Below are 16,340 nucleotides of genomic sequence, written 5' to 3' on the forward strand. Positions count from 1 at the left end.
GCTTGCAAACTCTGTAATCATGCCCCCCTCATTTACTTTAAAAAGTACTGTGAATAAATTACAAACAAACCACCATGGACATCCAAAAACTCTTGAAATCGCATAACAGGCATAATTCCTTTCCTTTGGTCAAACTCTAATGTCAAAGATGTCAACAATCAGGAAATGGTTATATTGTGGGTGGGGGTCATCTTTGCGAATACTAAAATAAATATCAAAATAGAGCAGTCAACATGCACTTTCTATGTAGATACCTTTTTTGCTTTTATTATAGTCAAATAATGTGCACACTTCATCAGAATAGGCTTTTGCTAAAATGACAGCCTGTATTTGAGGGGAGTTGAAACTATTCACTTGTAATACTTCATTAAAAAAGAAAGATATAACCCAAATGTAACTATTATTATTATTATTATTATTATTATTAGGTTTTAGTACATGTACAGCTGTTTTTTACTGTTACAATCTGACAGCCTGCAAACGTTTACTAGGTTCTGGTCACAGCAAACTTGAATACTTCTTTTTGTAAGGAGAAAATATAATCATTCAAAATCATAAATATACTGCATTGAAATAACCTTAGAACTAAAACCAGGATTTACTTATCTGATACTGCCAAGTATTTGAAGTATTCATAAAGAAAATATAATGAGAGCTGTGAACTAGCACAAACGTTTGTGCATGAATTTGTATGGTTAACATTTGCTCCTGAAAATATAGCCCATATACAATGTATACCTAAAAGTCAATACATTAGTGAATTTTACTGACATTGTCAAGTGTTTTGTATTACCTTTAACTAGCAGTATGACAGCACAGTGGTGAAATTGGTAGCATTGCCATCTTACAGCAAGTGGTTCACTGGTTCGGTTCTTGGCTGGGGTGACCTCTGTGCAGAGTGTACATGTCCTCCCTGTGTTTGCATGGGTTTCCTCCCAAAATCCAAAGACATGTTGTAAGGTGAACTGTGGACTCTAAAAACTCTGTGAGTAGTGGTGGTTGTCTGCAGGGTGACTCTAGAAGTCAGATGTTACTTATAAGCAATTAGGTCTCAAAAGATATGTTTATTGTATCTGCTGTAAAACTCCATGGCACTTGTTTTTGTAAGATTTGAATTTTTTTAACTATTTTCAGTACAGAAAATGATGTATTACCCCAGAACATATCTGTGTTGAGTAGGAGGTATATCAGAATTAAAATAAACACAAAAATGATACATTATTGAGATATACTCAGTACTAGAGATATGCTACCATTAGCAGTCTCGTTCCTGCCAACTGCAAAGGCCAACAGGAACATTGCTATGGATGAGAAACATACAGTGCTTATTTGAGGAGTGAACTATGATGGCTCCTGAAATGTTTAAGAACCAACAATGACTGCTTAACATATTTTCTCATATATATATATATATATATATATATATATATATATATATATAGGTCTAGGACACATGCTTGACTAGCATATGTCCGAATCACAAAACATCGAACACACATACACGAAAGTGCTTAACATCGAAAAGTGCTTCCGTGTATGTGTAGTTCAAAAAAAAAAATCTACATTTCTACAGAGGGGCTTCGCCCTCCTGCACCCCCCACACCCCCCCTACTTTATTATTCTCACTCAAAGATCGCACTACAGTGGGGAAAAGGGAATTTTCCTTTACCCACACTGTAGTCCGATCTACGAAACAGGCACACATACACAGAAGCACTTGTCTATGTTAAGCGCTTTCGTGTATGTGTGTTCGATTTTTTGTGATTCGGACATATGCTAGTCGAGCATGTGTCCGGATCTCATATATAGATATATCTATCTATCTATATATATATATATATATATATATATATATATCAAAATATATATCTATATATGTATAGATAGATATATTTATATAGATAGATATATTTATATATATAGACCTACTTATATTTACTGAAACCCTACTAAGTCTAATGATGGAATGATGAGACAACATTACAAAAAATTTACTTTAACGAACACCTGGATCACCATAATCTAACCCTGAAAAACTAACCACATGACCACCAACACTTTACAAAAAAAAAAAAACTGAAGCAAATTAAACCCACCCAAGTGGGAGACTTTCTCCCCCACACCCCCCATGTGGGGGGCAACCCACCCTAACTAAATATACCAACCCCAGGATCACACTATAGTGGAGAAAAGGGCAAAGATCACCATGGTAGCCAAGTGGTTAGTTTCCCAGAGTTAAATTACAGTGATCCAGGTGTACGTCAAACTAAATTTTTAGCAACATTGTCTCATCATTTTATAATTTGATTTAGTGGGAATATGTAATATATATATATATATATATATATATATATATATATATATATATATATATATATATATATATATATGTATACACATACTAAACATAGGCTGGTATAAGCCTTTCAGTGCAGGTATCTTTAAAGTTCCAGTCCATTCTTTTCATTTTGTGATGAGAACTATATTTCCATATTGTATCTGTATTTAATAGAAATTAAAGGAGCTCTAATAATCATATATATTCATTCATAAAAGTAACATTGTCTGACACTGGAAACATATTACCATAAAAATCCCAGTAATGGCAAAAGCAGGTTGGCCCAACATATTCGGTATTTAGTTGCTAATAATTATTGCAAGAATGAGAGTCTTAATTCAGTTCTTATCTGAATGCTCAAATGTGATTAAGAAAAATATTGATAAGAAAATATCAGAGAGTGTTTGAATGTTTGTCGAATATATTTAGGCTCCAGATTTAATACCGTATAAGCAATTTTACACTTAGAGCAGGCTGAGAGCACTTTTTTGGAACCTGGCCCCAGTTTAAGTCTATTTATATATAGATGGGCTTTACACCAATTTAAGCCACTTATACTGAGACCAAGAACTGTAAAAAGGGGAAGAATCTACGTATGGCATGGATTTACGACAAAAAAACATTTGATAGTATTCCACATGTAAGGATAAAGGAGTGCTTAAAAATGTATAAGATACACCCTACACTGATTGATTACATTAGAGTGACTATGAAACAGTGGCAGACCACACAGCAATTAAGCTATGATAAAGGATAAATTATTATTCTAGGGATAAAAATTCAAAGGCAGATATTCCAGGGTGACTCTCTGTCACTGCTGCTATTCTGTCTTACCCTTAACCCATTTAGCTGTCTACTTAACAGCTGAGGCCATGGCTATAATTTGGCTCCTAGAAAACAACAAAGTGTAAAGATGCCTCATCTTCTCTTTGTCAATGATTTAAAACTGTATAACTGATCAGATGAGGAACTGAAAGCACAACTGCAAGTTGTCAAAACTTTTTCAGATGATATAAGAATGTCATTTGGTTTTGATAAATGTGCAAAAGCAACATTTAAAGCAGGAAAACTGCAGCACCAAGAAAACTTCAGTTTGGGACAAGAAAGTGATATAAAAGAACTTGAGCAAGGTGGAGTGTATACATATTTGGAACTGATGAAGGATCAACAATAAAACATGAACAAATGCAAATAAAACTTAGTAAGGAATACTTTAGAAGACTTAAATTAATCCTGAAAGCATTGTTGACATCAAGGAAAAAAATCCAAGCTATAAACCACTTTGTGTTGGATAGATTAGATAGGAAAACAAGAAGGATGATTCATGCTTCATGCTCATCAAATGATTTATTAAAGTCTGTGCATACTAAGATTATATATTCCCCGTTCTGAAGGAGGGCTGGACCTCCTTGAAATTGATTACATGTATAGATCAGCAATTGTGGGACTCCACACATATCTGCTGACCTCAAAAGACCCAAATGTAGTGAAAGTTTTAAAACATGAGGAGAATAAATCTAAGATGACTTCCCTGCTTAGGCTAGCAGAAGCATATCGGCGTCAAGCAGGAATGGAAATCAAACCACAAGTAAATAAAAATCAGGCAGCAATAATGTGCCAAAAAACAAAAGAAAGAATATAAAGTGACGGATCACATGAGAAGGCAAGAAATATCAGGAACAAATGTAGGAATGGTTAAGGAGAGGAGAATTTAAACCAAGAGATGAAAGGTTAATATTGGCAGCACAAGATAATGAGCGATGTACACATTGGTTTACAAAGTCCATTGAACATGTGGGAGAAACAGACAAATGTAGGTTTTGTAAAACAGAATTAGAAACAGTTGCACACCTCATTGCTGGTTCCGGCATACTAACGGCAGAAGGACTGTATACTGAAAGGCATAATAATGTGGCAAGACTGTTGCACTGGGGATTGTGCAAACATTATGGTACTGAAGTGGCTGAAAAAAACACTGGAAACATGAGCCACAAAAGCATCATACAAAATGATGAAGTCTGTATCATATGGGATCATCCATTACCAACAGTTCAAAAGATAAATGCTAGAAAACTGTATTTAATGGTCCATGAAGAGAAGACAAAAGTGGCATTGATCATAGAAATTGTGACACCCATTGACTACAGTGTCTTGCATATAGAGAGACACAAAGTCATAAAATATCAGGATTTGCAAGCAGAAATGACAGCAATATGGGAGAAGTTACCCAGATAGTTCCAATAGTAGTAGGAGCAATGGGTCGTATAAAAAAGAATCTACAATCATGTTTAGATATGTTACCAATACATGTAACTCCATACAAATTGCAGAAGGAGTCATTACTGGGCACACTGCGGGTGCTGTGAACAGCACTTCTGGATTACATCAAAGATTGAAGTGATGCTAATTTCATGAACTTTAATCGTACTTTGACCTAGGAATGGGGTCCATTCCTGTCATGGTATTAGAAACCCAAAAGATTTGGAGAAATTAAAAAAGAGCAATTTTTTCATAATCAATGCAGGCTTGCACAGAGTGCAACTCTTTTGGAATCTGGGTCTCTGTCTTTTAGATGCTATATGAATTCTGACACAATATAACATAACATAACATAACATAACATAACATAACATAACATAGCATAACATGGCATGGCATGACTTGACATGACATATTTTTTATAAGTCCATGTTGCCATAAAGCTGTATTTTTCCGCAGATTCCAGAATAATTGCTAATGTAACTAATGATGTATGTTTAAATATTGAAGTATCTTTTCCAGAAAATGTTATAGAGAACTTTTAAATATTTGCACAGATATTTTAATATGTGTATAAAGTCAAGTTAAGATTAGACTGGCCATTAAAATGGACACAATGCAACATTTCCAAAAATATTAATTTTAAAATAAACATGCTGCTTTCATTTCTCTTCATGGTTATTGATGCCAGAATATCTAAAACATAGGTTTAAAGGCTAGGATTTATAAATGAGTGCTGCATGGTTGTGAAATATTAATATTGATGAGTTTACATTGAAGGTCAGCTTGCAGCTAAGCAGACATGGTATTATGTACTGTTTATGAATTCCTACACCCTCTGTACAGCTATTATTTAGTGCTTTAGTATGTGCTACTTGTCTAAGACTCTCAGTCATATTGTTATTATGACATAGGCACAGACATAGAGATGATAACACCACATACTTCTGATTAGAAGTAAGATTTTCAATTATTTTCAAATCTAATAACATCGACTTTTCTAATTAAAACTTAAATACAGTTTTCATATGTCTTTCAGGTTAGTGGCATCATCTAAATATAGTTAATAGGTAAGTGCTCCAGTATAGTTTTAGGAAAATTTAAAACACATTAATCCTTTTAGGAGATTCATTTTATTATAGTCAGGGAGCAAAAATAGCAAAAGATAGCAACTTTTAGGGTCACGAGCTTCTAAAAATGATTGGTGCTAAGACAATTAAACAGGACAAAAATTAAACATTGCACTTACATGAGTACAGCTTTGTTGATAGTAGTCATTACTGTAAAACATGTAGTTTTGTTTTAGAAAATGAAAACAGGAAAGCTAATACCAACTGATTCTGCATCATACACAGTCACAGGAAAGCTAATAATACCATCTGACCTTCTGTCATACACAGCAGTTAAAGGCAGTGAAGTCTGAAAAGATCAAGTGACCATGAGCAGTCATCCACATTTCTAACTTCACGTAAACCCTTGATGCATTTCCCACTCATTTCCTAGGGAAGAACAGAAACATAACAATGACCTCCAAGATTGCACAAACACTTAGGATGAAGTTGCATGAGAACCAGTAACATGAGACTAAAGAGGAACTGCTATCTAGAATGCTACCATTTTTTTTATTAAATTCAAGTTCTTTCTTAAAGAGTGAATGCTCCAGGATAGCGAATAATACCTTCTTAACAGTTCCTCCATGTTATATCCCTAAGTTGCCCTAAAAGTGCTTGCATGTAGAGTATTATGTATTTATTTTCCTAACATTAAGCACAGCAGCTGAATGTTTACAGGTATGTCTGACAAGTGCTAGATGCATACAGAGGATAGCTTTATAGCTATGCATGACTTTTATTACTTTAACATTAAACACTGCTACCAATGGAAAGCATACATGAACAGTCAACAAGACTGCACAAATGTGGAATAGTCTTTGATAAAGTGAAACCAATATATGCAATTCAGTTGTGTTTAGCTGCGCCTGTAATCAATAGAACATTTGAAACAACAGCTAACTGAATCCACTCACCATCCCTCCCCAGACAAAAGGGAATGGCAATCCAGAGCGTGTTATGCTGCAACTGATCCACCGAGTTTCAGCTAGGGCCAAAGATAACTTTATCTCCTCTCTAAATATATAGTTTCACAGCCTCACACTGTTATAGTAAGTCATACTTGGGTCTATATTTTATTCTCGAAAGCTGACAATGTCAAATCTGACATTGTTGGCACGAGAATATCGAACGCTCAGAATCTCGAGCGTGTAAACGGAAATCTCCTTAGGGGGAGATTTCCATTTACTGCAATGTAGTGCGGTCTTGGAGTTGGTATATTTAAGTAGCGGGGAGTGTGGGCGGCGCAGCCCCCCACATGGGTAACCTGTTAGGGTAAACATTTAGAGTTTTGATTTTTTTTCATTTTTGAAGTTATGGAACTTCGACAATATGGTGTCGACCATATTGTATTCGATGTTCCATAACTTCGATGTTATAATATAGACCCTCATACTCCACCATGAGCACAATCAAAAAGTAAATAGTTTATACCTTGTCTTTCCCTAGAGAATTCCTACATACCTCTCCATTTGTAAGTTAAAGTTTATAATTGCACCTGTATCCTTAGACATTAGAACTCTTCCAACCTGAAACAAAAAATGAGAGAAGACTCCACAGTGCTCCTTCTTTGGCAGTTTAAATTGCCTACACAAAATAATTTTGAATTGCACCAATAAATCTAGCCTGTGTTTAGAGGCAGTAAGACCACATAATAAGGTTCGTTGTTTGGCCCTGCACATTAAGTGGCTTGAAAGGCCTTCTGAAAACTTTATTAGAAATAAAGAGATAACACTAACTACATGCTATACACCTCATCCTTACCATCTAGATCCAACATCCCTTCAACCAGCTTTCCCATTTATTCCATCTGCCCTACCAATCTCCCCATTTTTGACAATTCTACTTTGAATTTAATTAACCAACTCACACATCACTCAACTTCCTTCATATTTTGTAACATTCCACAATTCATTTCCTTACCCATTCCCTTATGATTAGAAGTTTACTTCTTTCCATCCGCTGCCATACTCAATGTTCACACTATGCTCCATGTTTAAAAAATCCCCAGATATCAGTCAGTCATTTTGGATTGATGATTTTGAAAATTAGGCCCAATCTCTTCCTTAACTATCTTGCCATTCTGCAATCTCATCACATATGAATGTCCCTTGCATTCTCCTCTCCACATCTAGCATTTACTCTTCTCTTTTCAACTTCTAACTATTTTTGAATAACTTAACAGGGAGCCAATACCATTTATGCAGTAGTTTCCTATGCAAGTCATAGAGCATGCCTGTCATTTTAATATCATGGCAGAGATTCACACTAAGCAATAGAAATATCCACGGTAAAGTTTACAGCAGTAGCTCTCTTTCACTCCTCTCATACACCAAATAGCTGTTCAGGCATTTATACAAATTAAACTAGCTTACATTTTCTCCCACATCTTTACACTGAAGATAAGAAAAGCAATTCGGATCAATACGCTTATACTTATGTTTGAGTATCACGCATGATACATTTTGACTCCTTAAGTAATACATACTCCTTAGAAATAGTGATTTTTAAAATATGCTGCTTTGTACCCTCACCTGCAAATAGAAAGCACAGCTTTATTATTTTATAGAAAGTAGTCTGATTATTTATCAATACAAGGATCACATTTCTAGCCAACTCATTTAAAATTAAACTACTATTCAAAAGACATGGCTCTCCTATTGCATAAAAAGTGCACACTCCCTTAGGATTATTTCTGAAAATACTCAGCTATTAAAACACTCTCCATTAAAAAAATACATTGCAGAAAATGCCTTATTTAAGCTAAACCATGTATCATGAAATGCCTTACCAGGCAGTCTTAGATCTGATGCCAGTTATCTTATTTTCAGAAAGAAGTTGAAGGCTTGTCAGAAAAATGAATAGAATTCATTATTCCGGTTCCCTATTAGAAGATTGAAGACGCACTCAAAATTCTTTCGAATGCGTCTTGGTCGAACCCAAAAGACAGAAATGGCAAAAGATCAAAGCGTCTTTTAAGCAAATTCTTTCCTTGGGAAAACCCCTCACTTACTGTAATGTCTAAAGTGTTTTATTTATTTATTTTGTTGGAACAGCATTTTTCTTTCCCTAGGAAATAAATCGTTGTACTGACAGCTTTTGCTTACATAGGGTCGATTAATCACCGTTCACTTTTTTAAGCTTTTGGTGATCTAATATAGACTCCATTATTCCTATTTAGTGTACTAAAACATGTTACTGCAGTTACATTGCATCATTTTCCTTTTCTTGTTCTTCCCAATCGATAATCTTATTCTTCTTATACTATTTTTCTCCTAATTTCACTCTTCTCCTAATACTTATTCCCTCATATTTACCACTCTCCTACCTTTTCCCAGCATCTTCTCCTTATCTTATCTATATCCCATAATCCCATAATCCATCTAGAATTAACTCATGTGATTTGAATGTATATTACCATATTAATTAGATTTCATTGTTGGTGCTCCGGTTTCCTCCCACATCCCAAAGACATGCTGTAGGTGGATTGGACACTCTAAATTGGCCCTAGGTGTGAGTGTGTGCATGTGCCTTCTGTGGAAGGTTGGGCGCCGGGCTGGCAACTCGACACTGTAAAACTCCACTGCCAATCATGAGCAGACAGGTGATCCGCTGTGGCGACTCCTCACCGGGAAAAGCCGAAAGAAGAAGAAGAAGAATTAGATTTCATTGTTATCCTTGTTACCAAACAGAACTTATAACTGCAAAACTATTTTACCATATGTTGTACATATCTAACATACATATTTTGTAAGTATGTAGATAGCCAAAGCATGCATATTATTTTCTTTCTTTTTTATGAATATTGCAATGGAAGTTGAATGATAAACACTTCTGCCTATTCATAGTTATAGAAAATGTTTATCTTTGTACTATTGTGTTTATACCTGTGATACTATTTGCTTGTTGACTTGGTCATAGCTGAAAATGGTCGCCGAACCAGTATAACACCTTGGTTTGCAAAGTTTAAGTAAAATAAATAAAACACAATTCCATATTTTCTTCCATACTGCCAGTTTCTGGCAGCCCTCCAATTCATGCAGCTATCTCTTTCTCTCTGTGTTAGTCTAGTGAACCCTTGCTCTACCTTATTTCCCTAAATCTCAGTATATTTGCACCTTTATGCCATTCCAAATAATTACTTGGAAAATCTTTCCTTCCACTTTTTTTCATCTGCTAACATTGTTTTGTCTGACTCATTCATCCATATCTACCACTCTGTAAAATTTTCATAAGAATCCAGCCAGCAGCATTTTGGCAGCTAAATTCTCTTCGTGCTATTTAAAATGTTCTGTGAGAGTTAAGTGGCACAGGATGTAGATATGGATAGTTGAGAGCTCTAGAGACCATGAACAGTCACCCCTCCATTTATCTTTTTGTCTACACATGAGTCCAGAGAATCCATGTATCCACCTCATATTTTCATCTTCAGCTGAAATTTCAGCATTATTTACACCTCTACCCAACATTTCTAAATGATTATTCCTTGTCTCTTATGTTAGAAAGCTTTCTATTGGACTCTAAAACATCACTTAGGTAGACTTCCTCTTTGTCTGAAGCAGCTTATCTGGGTTAATACCAATGACATAACTCCTAGGGTCAGGCATCCCCTATTTGCCTTCTCCATTTTCTTTCTCCAGACAAATATTTCCTATCCTTTCTATTTTACCATTCAAAATGATTTGGGAGCAGATGTCCTGAATCTTCATTTGCTGTTATCTTAAAGGCTGCTAGGGAGAATGCTACCATTTTAAATAATGTGCAGTAGCACCATCTTGAGAATCAGAGATCCACCCAGACAATAAATGCATCCCACCAACCTATTTGTCCAATAAATCTGTCACCTCCTAGCAACAATACAGCTATAATGGTAGATATCCTATAATAGATATCAGTAACAATTACGCAAGAAAAAATACTACTAGGTGATGTGAATGTCGAGTGAGTGGACCTAAACTCTATATCCTCTGCATCTAGCATGAACTTAAATGGTTTTGCACAACTAATTATTAGCCCCACACACTCTAAAAAGACATTAATTTACCTATTAGACTAGATCCTAGTATCAGATCCCAGCAAATATACCACCACAGGTACAATGTCTGACTGCTTCAGTGATCATCTCCCAATCTATACAACCAGACATCTCACCTTTCAAAAATATCTAGGTTTTGTTCTTTATATTTTTGCACTTTCTCACTTGCTTCTTTTTTCAAACAGCCAAGGGTTTCTTGGTCTATATAATGTTTTTCATGAATCTATTGTATTAATGAACACAAGCTTGCATTTAAAACCTTTGACAGTTTTCCTTGTGCAAGTATTTTTCTTTCCTCTAATTTCTCTCAGTCTTTTTGAGTATCTTCTTCCAGAAATTCTGGGCTTCATGCAAAATAGTAACACTACATAATTTCTTTTTTATCCTCAGTAGTCTACTCTGTCATCTTTATGGTTCTTTTTTGGTCTGTCAATTTTTGTTTTTTTTTGTGGGATACTACTTCCTTCTACAAAAGGGGACCATCCTCTCCCCAAGCCCAGCCTAACCCCATTGTAGGAATGTTTTGTGTCTTGAGGCTTCTACACTGTCATTTTTTCCAGTCCTGGCATCAGTGCGCTTGCCAGGACTGGGTATTTTTTATGTTGGGGCTTGTGTACCCAGCTGTCTTTTTTATTTTTTTAACTTACTTCTTTCCATGACGTATGCTATATAAAATACAGTCTATATGTCATTGTCATTTTGGTGAGACTTTGTAAAAACAGCATCCACTCCGTGAAGGTACTTACTAAGACTTGAGGATGAATTCAATTCCAGTAATACTACTCTCCTTTGCTTGTGGACCCCCACCAAACATCTCACACCTCCACTTAAACAGCATGTTTGTAAAACAACATACAACATTTCCAAGTTTAACCCAGAAATCCTCATTACTACACTGTCATCTTTTAACTAGAACTTCCTAAATACCCTCCCCTTAGATGATGCTGTAAATGAATTCAATACAACTTTCCTCAAGATCCTGAGTAGTCTTGCACCAACTAGAAGGAAGAGACTAAAAACAAATAAAGCAATTTGGCTATCCAAAAAGAGTAGAATGGTAATGTGGGATACAGATAACGCATGGAAAGAATGGCAACAATATGAAACACAACAATATCTTGAGAAATTCAGAATGCTATGCAATCATACTAAAAAGCAAAGTAATAAAGACAAACAACTAACCTACAATAGCTTTCAGAATAATAGTAAATACAACTGTAAAAAAGTTCTGGATAGCCATTAAAGAACTCTTGCATCTCAGCCATAAATTCAGTTCTAATGCCTCTCTCAATAACTCATCACTCGAATCTTCAATACAATTAAACACTTATTTCATAGATAGTATAGCATCTCTAACCAAGGATTCCATAGCATCTAATCCTAACCCTGCCCAGCAGCTAAGTATTACCACATCCACTTTCACCTTCAAACTTGTGCTTACATCCTATATAAAACTATTTTTAAACAAACTCAAACCATGCTCTACCACAGCTGATGAGCTTTCAAGGGATTGCATTGAAATAGCAGCCAGTAGCATTTTCTACCCTGTCTCAATCCTTATAGATAGGTCAATCCAGGAATCCCACATCCCTTCGCACTGGAAAAAGTCAACATTATCCCTCTGCATAAAGCAGGAAATTCAACAGGCATTACTAACTTTACACCAATAGCAATCTTATTCCCTCTCCAAAATAATTGAAAAATGTGTTAAAAAATAATTGCTAAACTATCTCCTGCAGGAAGATCTCCTATCTTCCACACAGCATGGTTTCTCTCCTTCCCACAGTACTAACACTGCACTTTTAATCTATACAGATATTATCAATAATGTTGGAGGTAATAGCAAACTGGTCTCCTCCTTATTCTGGACTTGTCATAAGCCTTCAACAAAGATTATCACAGCAAACTTCTACTTCAGATATCCTCATTAGGTGTCTCTCAGCCCACCCTTCTATGGTTCAAAAGCTACCTATCTGATAGGTATCAGTCAGTAAAATGGCACTCCACCCTCTGTCCATAGGCACTACCAAGTATACCAAAAGGCTCAATCCTTGGTCCCTAATCCCTAATATTCTCACCAACAGTCTCCTCACATCCACACAACAGCCCTCCCTAATACAGTATGCAGATGACTCAGCCCTCATTTGCTTATCTGACAACATGGCACACATCCAGAAAATTACTCAGGAATCTTTAGCAGCAACTGAAACATGGCCTTATAACTCATAACTCATACTCAACCTTAAAAAAAAAAACTGCCACTTTTTCCCCAAATCCTCTTCCCATGAAAAACAAAATTTAAAGTACTCAATCTTGATAATACAATAATTCTCATAGTGAATTATTAGGGATGATAGTGGATGATATTCTTAAATTTGACCTGCATATACAAAATTGCATAAGAAAACTCATCAAAAACTAGGGCTGCTTTCAGAGCTAAACCTTTCTCACAGATACAACTAAAGCTACACTTGCCACTATTTATCTCCTCCCCACATTTCTTTATGTCAGTCCCTTCCTTACTAACCATCAGGCATTACAACAGTCAAAACTTGAACTTTACTATAACTAGATAAATAAACAGAGATCTCTCAGGGTAAGGTACCTGCTATGTCCCCAAACGAAAAATGTCAATATCAAGGTGCAGGTACTCCACGACTATCAGTCGTGGAGTACCTGCACCTTGATATTTACTATAACTAGGTTGCTAAATTTGCAGCAAATACCCCTTTCAGAACCAACCACTGTATAGCACTAAAAAGCCTGAACTGGTTAGAACTACCCCCTCAACTAACATATATACAGCTTCTTAATACCTATAAAATTATCCAGAATATATGTGTTTGTCCAGCACTAAATAACATTCAACACATCTTTGTTCCCAGTAGATCATTATGATCCAATGACCAAAACCTCTTGTTTGTCCACAAACCTATAAAATCTGCTGGGCATTGTCTGTACTCATACCATGTTGCTAAGGCCTGAAATTCCTTATCTGTATCTATCAGATTAATACCGCCCTCCCATCTTTCAAAAAATTATGAAACACTTCCTTGCCCAAAAGCTAGCTTTGTTCTTGCTCAACATCAGGATAAACTATATACCTAAATGTGAACAGATACCTATTCATACCTTACATCCCCTTACTCTCCCTTCTTCACTCATTTCCTTACTTCTATCAATTTTTCTTCCCTGGCTTTCTCTCTAAATATACCACAAGCCTGCTTTTCACTCACTTCATATTGCAATTATTGTTTGTATTATATTTACGTACCTTTAATTTCTCTATATACTGGACAAAATTTCTCTAACTATTGAATCATTGACATGTAACTTGTATCTATCCTTAACCAATGTTTTCATATTATGTCTAATTTGGTATAAATATTTAAACCGTATTTGTTTTTTGTATTATTTTTAAGGACTGTAAAATTATTGTTCATAAAATGTTTTGTAATACTTTGGAGCTTTTCTCCCTGGGCATCCTCTGAAAATGAGCTCCTACCCAATCTGGCTTTCCTGGTAGTCAAATGTAAATAAATATCAATAAATAAATAATAATAATAAATGTGCCACCAATGATTGTTTTTTTTCCCTGCAATGACAACACTTAGGAACTTAGGAAGCTCTTCAGACCCAATTATTTTGCATCTCTTTCCTGAATAACCTGGAGCTGCACTCCAAAAAGATGGGATTGATGTCATGGAACTAAAGGCCAGATCCCTCTCTACAGACATTTCTAAATCATGTAAAATACATGGCATTGTTTCAGTCCCATCTTTTAACAACTGTGTACAAACTTCAACAGAGAGGTTGATGCCCCAAAAACTTTTTAATTGCACTACTAACCTAGCACTTATCAGGATTTTCCTACCCCCTGAGCTGCAACATGTGTGACTAAAATAAACAGTGAATCCAAGAGTTTGAGACCCTTTGATTGTCTACTTAAGTATTAGATCTTTGTACAACACAAGGATACTTATTGTAAATATGTTACATATCTCTACCTCCTCCACCTCTCTTAACAGGATGCATCCCCAAATTTTGTCAAAGACCTTTTGACTATTAAATCAGACAATGTTGACTTTTTCATATTTATTATGTTACATGGTCTCCATAAAATCCAATAAACAGCACTAACAGCCATGAGTCCTTATCTACTTGACAAAATCTAACTGATTCTATGAGAACAAGGATCGAACAACCTTATCCACATGGGCAGCAAGCACTAGGATAAAACTTTTGCCTTTCAGTTTGATCAGCAGGTCAGTTTTTAGTTAGCAGGGTCATTTATATTATCCTTGTTTCATCAGTACCACAACTACAATCTCAACAAGGATGGTAGATCCAGATAGTCCTCTAAGATGTTACGGAAAACCTTTACTAGAACCTCCAGGAAATTGACCATGACTACTTTGTAATGTCAGATAAACATTCATTGGCTCCACTACATATCCACCACTTCAATGCTTTTATACAGTGCATACATCCCCTGGCTTCACTATGAAATATAATTATTCTTGCATATCTCTGTTAATAGGGGGCATCCTTTAGTTTATCCTATCTCCCTTTTGTTTTAGTGCCCAAGGCTTTCTTCTCCTCTAGCTTAGCATATAAATCCAAATAAAAACTCAGAAGACATCCATAATTCCTACTTTATATTTATCTCACCTCTACTATATTTTAAAGCTAAAACCATCTCTACATCATTTTCCACCTTCAGTCTATAAGAAAACAAATTAGTGTCTGTCTCTCCTAATGACAACCAGAATTCTCTCATGACCAATCCTGGCAATACTTTCCTTATAGGTTGCTTCTTAGGTGTCTTCTTCAACTAAACCTCTCTTGTAACTCTTTTTCTGTCTGTTCTGCTTATGCAGTTTTTATTGGTCCTTTCCATGTTTCTGTTCTACCTTATAAACCTCTTCCTCCTTGTTCTGTCTCTGAAAATGCATGTATCCCAAAGTTAGCCCTCTAGGTTGCTTTAACTGCATCCCTCAAAACTCCCATCCTCTTTCTATCTTTCCATCTCTATTGTCATTTACTCTCCTGAGATTCATAATCTTTATCTGCAATCACCTCAAATTATCCACTGAGCAAGACACATATAGAATCAATCACCATTTGTGTTATGTTGTACCCCAATTACAACTCACAGTTACTAGCCAGTGAGCTAATATAACCTTTTCCAAATATATCAGTTGTCCTTAATGGTAGTATCCCTCTCCTATCTGAAAAAATAAAATCCAGTCAGTCAGTCTTTTACTGAAATTTCTAGAGAAAGTTAATTCTGCAGTTCTTTAACATATAACCTTCTAGAGTGATAAACCTATTTTTACATACCCAGGTAGATGCATCTGACATTTTATCTCCCTTTCAGCCACTGTCAAATCCCTGTCCTCAGTCTCTTTCAGCATCTTATTAAATCTACCACCCACTACCCTGTCCCCTTAGTGTCTGACTGAACTGAAATAAACATTAAAAATATCTTAAGAACCCCACTACATTATTTGACTGAGACAAAATAATTTGTCTCCTCCCTTCAGCTAACAACCTCACAAATAACTATTAGTTGTCATCATCCTTCCTAGCCTTATTA

This window comes from Protopterus annectens, chromosome 4.part1, assembly GCF_019279795.1.
Source record: "Protopterus annectens isolate FY-2018-M chromosome 4.part1, PAN1.0, whole genome shotgun sequence".
NCBI lineage: Eukaryota > Metazoa > Chordata > Ceratodontiformes > Protopteridae > Protopterus > Protopterus annectens.